At 42.7% G+C, this 12,796-nt stretch overlaps 1 protein-coding gene and 1 long non-coding RNA gene across 2 annotated transcripts in view; both read left to right on the forward strand.

Annotated features, from left to right (window-relative positions):
• Positions 1–1,601: 1,601 nt before the first annotated feature.
• Positions 1,602–9,983, forward strand: LOC140693531 (uncharacterized). Its single transcript, XR_012069294.1, has 3 exons — positions 1,602–1,878; positions 9,146–9,305; positions 9,710–9,983. It is a non-coding gene; the product is annotated as an uncharacterized lncRNA (long non-coding RNA).
• Positions 9,984–12,463: 2,480 nt separating this feature from the next.
• LOC140693517 (uncharacterized) overlaps positions 12,464–12,796 on the forward strand; it is an 81,572-nt gene continuing 81,239 nt past the window's right edge. The window contains exon 1 of the mRNA XM_072957337.1: positions 12,464–12,664. The gene's annotated coding sequence lies outside the window, so the exon portion shown is untranslated. The remainder of the gene's footprint in view (positions 12,665–12,796) is intronic.

A 12,796-nucleotide genomic window follows, 5' to 3' on the forward strand; every position in this document is an offset into this window, starting at 1 on the left:
AAATCCACGACCTAGTGAATGTTGTACTCCTGTGTAAATTATTGATCTTCACATCACATTTGTTGAGTGGTCAACGAGATTTGTTAATTAGATTATTCCTGAAAGGAAAAGTTCAGGCTTTTCAGAATTCCTTGTCTGATGTCACCCAGGCAGTCACAGTAGAAGACAGAGCTGATATAAAAATCCCTCAGCTGCCTGAACTGCAAAGCTTCTGGGATTACTGATCCCTGAAATGCAGGTGACTCTTGATGATAATCTGGGGGATGGTTTAAATGATCAGATTCTTCCAGTCCTATAAATGGGTTCCGTGGCCCCAGCCCCGGGAGAACTGGACATAAGGGCCATATCGTGTGTGGTGGGATGGGAAGGCAAGGTGTAAGAGCTGGAATCACTGAGATTCCACACTCGCTAAACACAGACTCCAGAGCCTAATTGTTGTCAGGTTCTGTTCTGGATTTGAGAGTGTGTTCATACATGATTCTTGCCCTTCTGGAGTCACTGCCTGGGTGGAAGTAACCTTTACATAGATCTGTGTAGGATGACATTTAAGTAGATGGGCTGTTATGGTTCTCAATGTGCCCAGGCTTGTTCTTCCAGGCAATCGTGGGACTAACGCGAGTCATGTTATTCACTCATTCACTGATTTATTACCCTTGAATTGATCACTCGTCCCACAGTAAGTGAAACAAGGTAACAGGAAGCTGAGTTTTGTCCCCTCTCCTATCACTGATTGTTTTTCAGTCGGGCGCCCTGCGTATGCATTGTGAAACGGTGGTATTTCGTGCCCAATGGGGCAGCACTGTCAGTTCTGAGAATCAGGGGAGACACATGGGTAGGACAGCACCCTGACACACATGGCACCCCCCATCCCGTGAGACAGAATTGTCGATGCTCAGGTGACCCGATGTAGACTGCGGTGCTAAACCTGAGCATGTTTAGTTATCCTGGTGGCTATGAAAATACAGACTACCAGTCGCTACCTCTGGAGACTCTGAGGGTGTGCACCCCAGGATTCTGCATTTTAAGAAGCACTTTAACGAATCCTGATGAAGAGATCTGAGTGTCCCACGGAGAAACACTGGTGTGCGAGGCACCAATATTGAGGATTCTCAGGGAACGATGTCTTTTTAGGATGGTCCATGGGCCCTCACTTTAGACTTTTGCCTTGGGTTTAATTGTATGTGTTCAGAAGTGATGTCTTTCAATTCCAGTGCATGTCAGCATGCTCTGTGCAGGGATTTACTCTCAGTAGATGGCAAAAACTATGATTCTTCAGGTCACCGAGCTACACTGTGAACGATATTTTATTTTGGTTTTCTTTGTAGCAATGCAGAGTCTCCCGAGAAGAGATTTAGACTCAACAGCTTTGTGTCAGACTTTGGAAGACCGCTGCTGCCCAAGGTGTTCTCTGGCAGTGCAATGACGAATCTAGGTCCCTCTTTCACTGCTACATCAATGAAGTGGACCACTTGGACAAGGCCAAAGCTGGTATCCCTACCATAGCCCTTTACAGTGTTATTCGGCTCCAGGAAGCCATCAGATGCAGCAGGTGGCCAGAGGAGGAGCCGAACAGACTCATGAAATGTGACATCCCCAACTTTATCAACACGGACCAGAACTCTGCCTTTGTGGAAGATGATTTCCTGATTTTGTAACTACCGATTGTTCTAGAAAATAAGCCAGTTGCCCAGAACTCCCACAAAGACTTGAATTGAGAAACGTGCTTTCTCAGGTATCTTTCTGAAGATGTGAAGTCTGTCTTTGTATGGAAGGAAGTCCCCTTTCACAAAACTGAATGTGTTTGTGTCTGAGAGAGGGAAATGGAGACAGAAAGACGAAGAAGCAGAAGAGAGCCCCCTCAGAAGAGATCTAGTTAAGGTGAGTTTTTGTGCCTTTAAAAAACATTTGGGGTTTTAGGGGGAACAAAGTATTTACACTGTCTTATTCTCCTCATTGGAAACCTTGGCCCCGTCGTCAGAGTCAGCGGCCTTGAACGGGGGTTGCACGCTGCGTTTCATCTGGCACTGCCACTTCCACGCTCTGCCTTTAGCACGTTGCTTTGCCTGTCAGGGTTGCCACCCTTTTAACTGTAAGGTGAGGAGTCTGGAGTAGATGATCCACCCCAGCTCTGCTGTTTTGCAAATTTCTGATTTCGTATTCGGATGAGTCTGGGATACACCCAGAGCAGTATAAACCAGGCCCTACCTCCTGCCTATTGCTGGGGCATCCCTCAGGTCTGTGCCTTCTACTCAACCCTTTACTGAGCCCAGCTTTTGTCAGGAGCCCAAGTGCCTACCGGGATGGCAGGGGACTTGTCTTTCGTGGTCACGGTGGCCAAGAATTCTATTGGTGTGCTGAAACAACTCTTCTGAGATCCTCCACCCACCCCTGCTCAAACCTAATGACAGCACTACGGTTCCTTTCCTAGGAGGAGGATCAATCCATGGTGCATTTTATGACAATCCTGTCCCCAGGGATGCACGGAAGTTTATCAGCTGAGTGAGGGGAGGTGCCTCTGTGTCCCTGTATCTCTGTCTGCTGACAGTTCGCTGCCACCGGCTACTGAACAAGAAAAGTGCTATTCACCATGTTGTGTGTTTTCCAAATGTGTAGGTGATGGTCTTGTGGCTCGTGCGTGGGCTTTGATTTGGGATGGTGAAGGGCTTATAAATACCTCATCAACATGTATTCGAGGTGGCCTGGTGCCACACAGATTTGATTCATGAAGGCATCAAGCCTGCACACTGGTTTGGAAACAACTTGGTTTTGATCATTCACACTGCATGCATGACTCGCTGCTAATCTCTGGGTGGTTTTTTCATTTCAGATTTATTCACCCCATGTCTTGCTTAAGCTGAAAAATACATTTATTTCACCAGAATATTCTCTGATTCTTTGTTTACACACATCCAGTTTTTTTAATTCCTTTAAAAATGATTCTGTGTTTATAATGCCTCCTAATTTCTATCATCTCTATGTTGCCAGTGGCCTGAGACATGCACCAGATTTGATGCCGGAACAGTTCCACCAAAAGAAATCCCTTTGCCGTAATATCTTTTGAGGAAAATATTATTCTTTAAGGCTCTAACAGTAAATCGTAGAAGAAAGCATGGAACATTTCTTGTAGTTAATACATGTTCATGCGAAAAGAAATGATATTTTCATTAAACAATGTTGATTTTAATAACTTTTACAAATGTGAACATTATTATTCATAATTTAAGTAACCAGATAAAACCACAGTTATTTATTATGAAGATTGAAAACTATTGACATGGTCTCTTAATTAGAAGTAGCTTTATTAGAAGACTGAAGGGTATTTAAAAGATGGAAAAATACCCATGATGACACCATCATTTTTATTAACTAAATATCAAGAACTGTGCAGGGATAAGATTTAACCCTCTGCAAACTGCCAAGTTAGCATGAGGTAGTTTGTGGATGCTGCCAGAGGACAGGACACTCCCCCAGGATCAGAGACAAAGGACTCCCTGCCAGCACAGAAGGCAGCCTGTGGTTCAAGTTCATATTGGTTCCTGAGTTCCTTTCCTATTGCTGTTGTAACAAAGGACCACAGACTCAGTGGCTTAAAGCAATACACATTCATCTTCTCACTGTTCTAGGGTGCAGTAGTGCAAAGTCAATGTCAGTGGGCTAAAACCAAGGAGTGGCCAAGGCTAAGTTCCACACCTAGGCTCTTGGGAGGGATTCATCATCCTACCTTTCCCAGCTTGCAGAGGTGCTCACACTCCTTGGCCCAGGGCCCTGTGTCACTGTGACCTCTGCTGCCACTTTACATCTCTGTCTCTGACTATATAGATATAGAGGAAGAGTCTTCTACATCTGGTATGGACCCTTTTTCCTACATGGACATTGTATCCTTATTTATGTGCAGATGAAAACCCCTTCCCTCCAGGGTGCGGTGGCATCAGCTCACAAGATGACCACTCTGGGCTTTAAGTGTCCTCTTTGTATTGTCATCAGGGAACTTCTCTTTCCATAGTTAGCTCTGTGTTACTTTGTTGTTATATTTTACCCAGAATTACTGAAAGTTTTACTTAAAAGGGATCCTAATTAGCTCTGTTTACCTGTTTCCAGAGCTGAAAGCTTCAGTTCTAGAGTATCAGTTTGATTTTTCCTAAAAATACATTCCAGTATATTTCTCTGGTGAAAGTCTCTACCCTGTTATCTATTCTCCCATCATTTCCTTATTTTCTTGAATATATTAAAAGTATTTTATAGCCTTTATTGGTAACTCTGATGCCTACATCACCTGGGGTTTGCATCCTTTGTCTAATGCTCCTTATTCTCATGTTATCTGTCATATAGTCTGGACATGTTGCATGTCTAGAAATTCTTTATTACATGGCAGACATTGCAAATGAAAAATCCATGTTATCTTCTGTGAGAGCTTTTCTACCTTCCCGTTAGGCAGACAGTGTGAGCGACTGATCATGTCACTCCAATCAGGCGCTGAGGTGGATCAGGACTAAAGTGCCTTTTTTCTTAAAACAGCTTTGAGGTATACTTGGCAAAATAATTTTCACACGTTTAAAGTGTACAGCTTAATATGTTTTGACGTAAGAATATCCCCAAGGAACCATGACCACACTCAAGACAGTGAACATACCCATCACCCACAAAGCTTCTCTCCTGACTTTTTTTGTCCCTCCCTCCCTCCCTGTCTCTTCCCCTGGGAACCATTGATCTGCTTTCTATCACAACATATTGGTTTGCATTTTCAAGATCCTTATATGAATGGATTCATGCAGTATCTACTCTATGTTGTCTGACTTCTTTCATTCAGTGTAATTATTTTGAGAATCATCTGTGTTGCTGTATTAATAGCTTATTTGTCTTATAGTAGAGTATTGTTTAGTGCTGAGTTTTTACTGAAGAGTTTATTGTGAGCAGTGTTTGTATAGACCATCATTTCTTTCTGCATTTACTTCTTGATGGATGCATGGGTTATTTACAACTTGTGCTATTATAAATAAAATAGCAGTGAATATTTGGTTATAAGTCTTTGTATGGACATATGCTTTTCCTTTCTAAAGCACCAGATGAGGAATGTCTGGATTATATGGTACATAGGTGTTTACCTTTTTAAAAGAATCTGTTAAAGACTTTTCCAAAATGGTTGTACTATTGTAAATTCCTCGTGGTGTGTATCAGTTCTGGTTGCTCTACTTCCTTGCCAGCACCTTGTAAGGTCAGTCTTTCTAACTGTATTCATTCTAGTATGTATGTGAACTAGTATCTCACTGTGGTTTTTAAAAGTATTTCTCTAATCATTAATGACACCTTTAATCAGCATCTTTTCATATGCTTATTATCCATCTGGATATCTTTACTGAAGTGTGTTTTCTGGCCTCATTCATTCAGGTGTTTGAATTATTATTGAATTTTGAGACCTCTTTATTCTGGATCAGATACAAAGAGAGACCATTATCAGATATATGATCTGCAAATAGCTTCTGTCTATGGCTTGTCTTTTCATTTGCTTAGCAGTGTTTAGAAGAGCATTGAAGAGTCTTCATGTTCATAAAGTTCACTCTATCAGTTTCTTTTTAAAATAGATGATACTTTTGGTGTCATAGCAAAGAAAAATTTGCCAAACCCAAGGCCATAAAGCTTAAGCCTATGCTTGTTCTCCTAGCTGTTTTATAGTTTTAGATTTCCTATTAAGATCTATGATCCATTTTGAGGTAAATTTTGTATATTTTGTGAGGTGTGAATCAAAGTTCATTTTTTTTTTTTGCGTATCACTATCTAATTGTTCCAGCACTACATGCTGAAAAGATCCTTTCTCCACAGCATCCTTTTTGAGAATCAATTGTCTGTATAAGTCTTGGTTTAGTTCTGAACATTCTATTGTGTTCCATTATTCTATTTTCCTGTTTTACACCAACACCCTAATTTCTGATTACTGTAGCTTTATAAAAAAAAAGTTTGAAAATCAGATAGTGCAAGTCTTCCAACATTGTTTTTCTTGTTCAAAGTTGTTTTGGATTTCTGGGATCCTTTGAATTTTTATATGAATTATAGAATAAGTTTTTAAATTCCTTACATCCTGTTCTGCCAAAATTCCACCCATGTCTTTGGCCGTCTCCAGAGCCACATTTTCTGAAGAAGTCTCTCTAGATCCCAGGTGAAAGGAATTTCCCTTTCGTCTGTGCTCAAATCACATTTGATATTATTTGATTCCATTTAATCATATTTGCCTGTATGTACTTGTCTGATCTTTCCAGCCATTTAGTAAATCTCAAAAGATTAGGACTCTTGACTTGGTTCCCTCTGTGTGCTGAGAAACTAGTTCTATGCTTTGCAGGAGTGAGCCCTGCAGTAAGAGGTATCTGCAGCACACATCTAGCTCATTGCTTGAATATTGTCAAGGAATTCTGCAGATTTAGAATTGTTTATTGATTGTTGTCTCCAAGACGGCTCAGTCTTTTTTATTTCTATTGCTACTGCTGCAGTTTCAAAGAACAATGGGCTAGTTATTTTGCAAATATCAAATCATACTCTAATTGTGTTGTCACGCAAATTATGTGCTGCTGTGTCTTAACAACCTGCTTAGTGTTCACAGGCTCCTTCACTCATGGAAAATTTGGGAGAATGTCATATCCTTAGAGATAGCAATGCTGTCTTTGGCGACCTGAGCAGCAGTATCTGAATTCACTCCTGCTATTTTTCCAGTGTCCCCTCTAGACCTCCTCCAGCCCTCCATGGGGGGCCCTGCAGTTCTGCCCTAGAAAAGCCTGTTGCTTCTCAGGAAGACTTCCCTATGAAACATAATCATGTCCTTCTTGTGGGGACATTCAGTCCAGAGACCTGAAAGCAGGGGAAAATGTTCAGCCTGCTTTTGGTAGAACCTAAATTCTTCCATACTTGTTAGAAGCAATTTCAATGAGGAAACTGTTTTGGCATCTAACAAATCAGCATAAATGACTGATGAGGAAGATCAGCTTCCCCATCCCACTCAGTCGTCATGTTGATGTGACACACACATTGGCAAACATTTTCCCCTGTGAGCAACGTAAAGTTCAAGACGTTATGAATGGCTTTTTATTTTTATTTCTTAGTCTTTCCACATTCACTGTGTCTCGTGAGATTATATGAATCCTGCTTATTTTCAGCCCAGCACTAAACTTTTTAAAAGGATCACGTGTTTAAAAGGCTAGTGGACAATTTTTTAGAAGACAGAAATCCTTAGATTTTGGTCCCAGAGTTGAATCTTGGTTAGTGGTGAATGAAAATTCCCGTTAAAATTTTAAATTCAGTGATATAAAGTCTTAAAAATAGTTAAATATTAGTCAATTTCATTAAACACTATAAGAGTTATTTACCTTTAAGCCTGTTTCTGGGGCAATTTTGCAATGATTCCCTCCCTTTATCGATTCCCTCTTTATCAGAATCCTTGAGAGGCCCCTGTCATCATTGTCAGTATCATCATCATCATCATGGAACTGATTCTTCTGGAAGATTCTAGGAAAATAAAGAGATGGACGGGATTATGTGTAGGTCAGTGTGTGCATGTACAATAAGAACAGCTGTCAGGCATTAGATGCAAGATACCCATTTCATTTAGGGGAGAATGTGGTCATGAAATCCTGATGTGGTGAATGAAGGAAGCGGTGGGAACAGGATAGTCAATGCAAAGGAGGAGGAAGTGAGTGAGTTGGAGAGCATAGATCCTTGGTTAGTTGATCAGCACATTGGTAAGAATGAGGGGAGTGTGATGGCAGAATCATGTCCCTCCCCGGCCACAGGGTAGCCACCTGTGACATGTTACTGTACATGGCAAAAGGGATGACAGATATTTTAGGATTAAAAATCTTAGAGGATTTCTGTCTCCTAAATTGTCTATTAGTTAGCCTTTAAACCCATGATACATTATTATAGATTAGTGCAGGGGCACAAATAAAAAGGATTCATATAATCTCACCAGACAAACTGAATGTAGAAAGGATAAGGAAGAAAAACAAAAAGTCACTTATAAGTGCCTTGAACCATAAATTGCTCATGAGGAAATGTTACACAAGGTGAATGTCACAGCCACATACATACTGCCTGAGTGGGATGGGACAAGGGGATCCTGAGATGAGACAATAGGGTGAGTAGTCTGGATTGTCCAGGTGGGCTGAATGTAATCACAGGGGTCCTTAAATTGGAGGATATTTCCCAGCTGAGTTTAAAATCAGAGGGCGGTGTAGCGATGGAGCAATGTTCAGAAAGGCTGCTGACCATGAAAATGGAGGAAGTTGAGGGGCACAAGCTAAGGAAGGTGGGTGACCTCTGTAAACTGGAAAAAAAAAAAGGAAACATTCTCTTCTAGACCCTCTAGAAGGAAGGAACCCTGCTGGTATCTTGAATTTATCCCAATGAGAACTGTGTTGGATCTCTGACATCCACAGCCATAAGCTGATAAGTCTGTGCTGGTTTAAGCTATTAAGCTTAATGGAATTTGTTACAGTGGTAATAGGAAAATAACATAGTGAGCGGTAGTGTAAGGGATTAAAGGTCTAGGATGGGGTGTGGAGAGAATTCTGACATTTACACCTAAAAAACAACCAGGTGAAGTGGGAAGGTGTTTTAAGGAAGTCCTACCTGGCAGGGCTGTCAAGCAGACTGGAGTGAGCGAATCCTTGGAGTTAGAGGAATCAATTAAACCTCTACAAGGAAAATAAGAAATAAAATGTAGCAGGGCTTCAGTGTTAGTAGATGTAGGAATGGAAATGGGCAGAGAGATATAAACATTATTTTGAAATTAGCTACAGGTTTGATGACTGCATGTTTGGGAGAGTTAGCCGATGTGTGGACTGAATGCATCCCCTCAAAATCCATATGTCGAAACCTCATCTCCCAGGTTGATGATATAAGGATGCGGGGCCTTTGGGAGGTGATTAGTAGGATAAAATGAGGTCATGAGAGTATTGCCCTCATGAATGGTATTAGTGTTCTTATACAGGGCCCCAAAGTGCTTGCTTCTCTCTCCTCTCTGGGCCATGAAGATAGTGGGAAGACAGCCATCTTCGAGCTGGCAATCCTCTCCCAGATACATTGACCTTGAAAGCCTCAGCCTCCAAACCATAAGGAATATGCTGGTTGTTTAAGCCACCCGACACACGGTAATTTGTTACAGAATCCCAGACTGACGAAGACAGTGGAGAATGCCACTGCGTTTGGCACTGATTGCCTGGAGAATGCTGAAACCCAGGGAAGTGGGCAGCACAGACGTTTACTCATTTAATCCTGCCAACACTGTAGGGGATAGAGTCTACATTTTCCTCGCTATTTAAAAGGTAAGGGAAAAGAGGCACAAATAATAACAATGACAATGACAACAACAACAACAACAGCAACAATAATTTGTCCAAGATTCACACAGAACTCCCTGGAGGGAGAGTGAGAATTAATACTTATGCAGGCTGGCCCCAGAGCCCCTGCTCATAACTACTAAGTCAGATCACCTTGCTTATTTAGATCAGTTTTTTTTCAACTGTGATATGAGTGTACTGTGTCCAGTAACTTATAATTTCAAAATACCTCACTGTAAGGGAAACATTAGTTGCAGGCATTACAACCCACAGAAAGCTAGACATACAAAAATAACTTGTTAGGGCAAGATAACCAAAAATGTTTTTAAATATTATACCTGCTGACCCTTTGCAATAAAGTGTTTATTTATAATTCTGTCTGGCTACAGAATAACATCATAATCCTGCATGTGGCTGGTGGCTCCCGTGTTGGACAGCAAGGGTCTAGAGAATTTAAATGACTTGCCCAGCCTTGCCCAGGAAGCTCGTGGTGGGATCAGAGCTATAGTCTGGGACTGTTCCTTCCTATCCAACAATTCCCTCATGGAAGTTTAGAAGCTTCTCCTTTGGTGCCCAGCTGTCTATCCGTACTTATGACATCTTGTCAGGTGCCACGGCCTGCTCCTGAACATCAGCCAGAACCCACTTCTGCTCTTTTTTGGCCAGGTAATACCTTCTAGCAACTTCCATTGCCTTCTTGGCATCAGTTTTTACATGGAAGGGTAGTGGCTAGAGAAGGAAATGTGTCCACATGACAGGTTTTTCATAAATAAAGTAGGAGTGGTCAAGAGAAGAAAACCTTCAGGAATACGAGTGGAAGCAGGTCATTTAATATACCAAATGCGTACTTTCAATGTATGTTTGTGTTTCCGAGTCCACGCTTGTTCTACTCGTGCATTATAGGCCAACACATCAGGAGACAAGGATTTGGGGCAAGAAATAGCGGCTTTAATTTGTAAAGCCAGCGGAGAAGATGGTAGACCAATGTCCTGGAGAACCATCATCCCAAGTCAGAATTCAGGCTCTTCTTATATTAAAAAGGGGAAGCGGGAATGCTTGGTTGTTGCAAACTTGGTGTATGAATTCTTTGTTGTTAGAATCCTTTGTTCTTGCAGCTCTTCACCTGGGTCAGATCCGTGTAAACCTCCAACAAGCAAATGTTATTTTCTATTCTGTATCTTGTTATCTTTATACGAATGGAAAAGTGATAATATCCTTCAAAGTCAGAGCCTTGAGAATAGGGTCTCCTGTATATTTCAGGATCTAGGCAACATTGTTTCACAAAAGGTGCAGAAACAGCAAGACTAAGCCTAGGAAACAGGGCACAGGTTTAAAGTCAAAGGAACAGATCTAATATGGAGTCAGATTTGTTCTTTCCTATTTCAGTAGTGCCATGGAGAAGGCACTGTGGGCAGCTTTCTGTAGGGTCCTGGAGGCTTTCTCTCTCAGCCTCTGTGCGCCTCTATTGAAAACCCGTCATCGCTATCTGGCCTGCTGGAAAACCAGTCCGCCTGTTTTGCCCTGAAGTTGTGTTCTGTTTATAACTCATCTCTACTCCTTGGAAAACAACTCAATAAAAACTCAGTTGGTTTCCCACCAGCCCTGAGCAGGGGTGAGGGATAGCATGTTATTATTTTATTAAAAAAATATATAAAAGAGTTTTAAAACAGCACTGGGCACATAGGAGAGAGACAATCAATGCTTCCTGGCTTAAATCGAAAATGATGACTCAGTGAGTCTATGGCTGCTGTATTTGCTGAGCTAGTTACTCCTTTGCTCCATTACACATTTATTTTAACTGAAAAAGAAATATATGCATATGGTTAAAAAAATTCAAACAGAGCAAAAAATACTCAAGTGAAAGAAGTTTTCCCTCATCCTCTGTTCTTACATGCCTCCCTGGAGATGCCAATGTTTACAATCCTTTGTGTGCTTTTCCAGATATGCTATGCAAGTTCCCACCAATGTATGTAAATTCCTTTAAAGTTTTACTTATTTTTAACTTTAAGGGATTTAAATCCTCAAGTGGCTTCTGCCACAGTAATAGAAAAGAAGAAATCTGACTCCATATTAGATCTGTTCCTTTGACTTTAACCCTGTGCTCTGTCTCCTAGGCTTCTTCTTGCTTGTAAAACAATGTTGCCTAGAGCCTAAAATATACAGGCGAGCCTATTCTGAAGGCTCTGACCTTTAAGGGTATTTAACACTTTTCCAATCATATAAAGATAACACGTTGCAGAATAGAAAATAACGTTTGTTTTGTTGGAGGTTTACAGGGATCTGACCCAGGGAGATAGCTGCAAGAACAAAGGATTCTAACAAGAAGGAATTCCTACACCAAGAAGTTTGCAAAAACCAAGCACATAGGAAAGCAGCCTGAATTCTGACTTGGGGAGATGGTTTTCCAGGACATTAGTTTGCCATCTAGGTCTACAGAAACTTGCTATTCCATGCCCCAACACTTGGTCTCCCAACTTACTGGCCTGTCCTGCACTGAGGAGAATGAATTTGGACTCAATAACACTTCTACCTACCTAGCAAGTTGGACACTGGGACTGAGGGCAGCTCTCCCACACACAGGGGCCTACGGTGAGCCCTTGATTATTCCCCGAGGTTGGGGTGTGGTTTACCCAGGAGGGATGGGGACTCTACACCAACACTCAGGCAGTCTGCTCCTTCTGGGGCTCTGACATTTTACCTCCCGCTCCCTGCCAGCCCAACATTTGGGACAGTGGAGCTAAGGCAGAGATCGTGCCTGCCTGTTTCCCAGCGTGTAAAAGGGGAATATGTACTCTTCCCAAGGTAGTTCTGAGAAACAACACCTGCGGGTGCTTGGTTCCCTGAGCAACAGTAAACCTAGCTCCTTGTGGGGGCAACGGGTATGATACCCGTAGGGTTTCTGCAGAGACCTTAGCTGGAGGGCTGGGCCAGGGACGTAAAATATGAGCTGTGGGCAATGACGGGTAAGAGAAGGGTGTATAGGCAGGACTGCTGCCTCCTTCGGGGTGCCACAAGAGGTAAAACGCTTTCTCCCCATCTCTGTTACTCCCCTCCCAATTCCAGATAACTGCCTTCCCTCTGCTCCTCCTGTCCATGTGTCTCCCTCCACTTTTCCCCGCCTCCCCTCCTCCTCCCCTATTCTCCCTCCCTCGGTTCCCCTTCTCTCTCAGGACCCAGAGCGGATCGCTGGCCCTCCTGCGCATGCGCAGTTGCTGCCAGCTGGACCGCGGGTTGGAAGCTCCAGCTCCGAGCCGGGGATCGGCCCCAATGGCTTCTCAGCTCTGTCGCCCTGTAGGCCTTTGGCTACTGCCTGGGGCCGGGGCCTCTGGCTGTGGAAGTGCAAGGTGAGGGGATATCGGGAAAGGGGTGAGGCGGCTGCGGGAGGGCGGTCGGCGTGTCACAGCCCCCCAGGGCGCCAGTCAGCGTGTGTTCAGCTGGATTGCTCGGGCCAGACCCCTCTGCCCGCGCCACCTGCC

Source organism: Vicugna pacos, unplaced genomic scaffold (assembly GCF_048564905.1).
Source record: "Vicugna pacos unplaced genomic scaffold, VicPac4 scaffold_19, whole genome shotgun sequence".
NCBI lineage: Eukaryota > Metazoa > Chordata > Mammalia > Artiodactyla > Camelidae > Vicugna > Vicugna pacos.